Here is a 2,926-nt window from a genome sequence, read left to right on the forward strand (position 1 = left end):
TTTAAAGGTAATTAATTTAGAAGAACGCCAACAAATAAAATGAAAGCTCTATTTAAATGATGGAATGATTAAATCCTAGGAATGAAATTGTAAAGAAGAAAAATCCTTAAGATATAATGCCACTAACCACTAATTAACGCCACTGGAAATGAAAAAGAGAATAGACGAAGGGTATTTGCCTTTTTAAAGCTCACAGTCTCCTATTTGTATTATTTAAATGTATATTTTTTTTCAAGGATCGCTTCTGCTTAAGTATACATCATTATGTTTATACATTCTCCTTTGTTTTTTATATATTCTTTATACAAATACATCTATGTTTTAGGAGATTTACATTTTTAATTTTTTGTTACAAATTTCTTCCTTCCTTTGGGGCGCAAAATTAAAATAAAGGTGCATATGATTAAGATATATATTGTCTAGTGTTATATGTGTTTCATTTTGTATTCTCACCAAGTCATCTTAAGGCAAGGGAATAATAAGCGCTTATGTTTCTGGTTATGTTGGGTTATTTTGTCTAGTACAGTACGTGTTTTATCTGGGCATGCAAACCTAGGCAACCCCGGGCAACAGAATAACAAGATCTTACGTTTCTGGTTAGGTTGGATTATATTTCATAGTACAATACCTGTTTCATCTGCTTATGCGATTGGGTTTCACAAACAGTACAAGCACGTTTTTGGGCAATAACTGTAATGAACACTCGTATCAAAACGAAATTTCACTATTGTGTATTGCATCCAGTGTAACAATTTATAAGACTATCATTGATAGCTAATTGTAAAGAATAAAGACACTTGTCCTTGTACCAAGAGGCAAAAGCTCCATTACCCAGAAATAGATACAAATACAACAGTTGAAAAAAAAGGGCTCCGCCTACACACACTCTCCACCTCGACCCATTCATTCCTTTCTTCTCTACCTCCTTTCTTACCTCACAAGAGCCCTCCCCCTTTATTCTCTCTCTCTCTCTCTCTCTCTCTCTCTCTCTCTCTCTCTCTCTCTCTCTCTCTCTCTCTCAACAATATAAACATATTTTGTATGATTTTTTTATATAATAATTTACATTGTTGTATATATCTAATGATGCAGTTGGTTCTTACCTGTCGGTTGACTATTTTATATACGCCGTGATTCCCATTGTGCCCTTCTACTGGACATTCATTAGAGTTAAAGCCTGGATTTTACCGATGCAAATATTTTTAGGTCTTAAATGTTCATGCGTGTGTGTGTATATATATATATATATATATATACATATACATATATATATATATATATATATATATATATATATATATATATATATATATATATATATATATATATATATTCATACAGGCCTTACCATCGTGTAGCAGTGGTCATGAAGATGAAAGTGGGGATGGTGCATACGAGTGTGTCTTGCAGGACTAGATCACGCCCGTCACACCACCAACACCTCTAGCACAGCCTCGTTTTGATAGTTTCTGTGTAAGAGCCATTCATCGGCACATTCACACAAGTTTGCTTGCAACAGAGTAACAAGATCTAACGTTTCTGGTTAGGTCTGGTTATATATTATATTACAATACGTATTGCTTCTGCGTATGTAAAGTTAGACATCACCAGGGAACAGAATGACAAGATCAGGTTCTATATTATAGTACAAAAAATTTTTCATTTGGGTATTCAAACCTAGGCATTCCTAGCCAACAGAATGACAAGATCTTATATATCTGGTTTGGTGGGGCTACATTTTATAATACAGTACGTGTTTTATCTGGGTATGCAAACCTAGGCCTCCCCAGGCCACAGAATAACAATATCTTATGTTTCTGATTAGATCCGGTTTTATTTCATAGTATAATGTATGTTTCATCTGTGTATACAAACCTAAGAATCTCCGGAAAACTGAATAAAAAGATCTTACGTTTTTGGCTAGGGCGGGTTATATTATATATTACAATACCTGTTTCATTTGCGTATGCAAACCTATGCATCCCAGGTAATAGAATAACATGATTTTACGTTTTTGGTTAGGTGGGGTTATATTTTATAGTACACTACGTGTTTCATCTCCGTATGCACACCTAGGCATAACCAGGCAACAGAATAACAAGATCTTAGGTTTCTGATTAGGTCAGGTTTTATGTTATAGTGAAATACATGTTTCATCTGCATATGCAAATTTAGGTACCTCCAGGCAACAGAATAACAAGATCATTTGTTTCTTGATATGCCAGGTTATATTTTGTAGTAACATACGTGTTTTATCTGCTTAAGCAAACTTAGGGATCCCCAGGCAACAGAATAACAAGATCTTATGTTTCCGGTTAGGTTGGATTATATTTTATAATACAATACATGATTAATCTGCATATGCAAACCGAGGCAGCCTCGGGCAACAGAATAACAAGAGATTTTGTTTCGGTTTAGATCCACTTCTGAAGCAACCCGTATGGCAGCTACATATGCAATACCAGGTAGCAATATCATGCAAACGAAAAATTAGATTTATTGATGGACCAAAGATGTTAGGGGAAATCAGGGGAATTGCAACAAAAATACGTTCTTTCCATAGTAAGATGCAGATATCTATTTATATTTTATTAGGTTCATGGTTTTTACGTTTATTAAAAATAATTTTATAAATTTCATTTTGAAAATAATACATCTTTTATTTTTGTTACTAATTAATGGTCCTTTTAGTTAAATGTTTGCGAATGGTTTCTTCATGATCATGAATTTATCGCCAGTTGGCCTTTATTGCTCGAATTAGGCTCTCATATTCCAAAGGGACGATGTCTTCATGAGGATATGCACATTTATATGTCCTCTTTCCTGTCTCAATATTTCATATTAAGTGTAAGAACTGTTTTTCAGTCATGTTATATATCTTATAAACCCTATGATATATCTTGTCTAATTTATCAGAATATTTATT

This window comes from Palaemon carinicauda, chromosome 5, assembly GCF_036898095.1.
Source record: "Palaemon carinicauda isolate YSFRI2023 chromosome 5, ASM3689809v2, whole genome shotgun sequence".
NCBI lineage: Eukaryota > Metazoa > Arthropoda > Malacostraca > Decapoda > Palaemonidae > Palaemon > Palaemon carinicauda.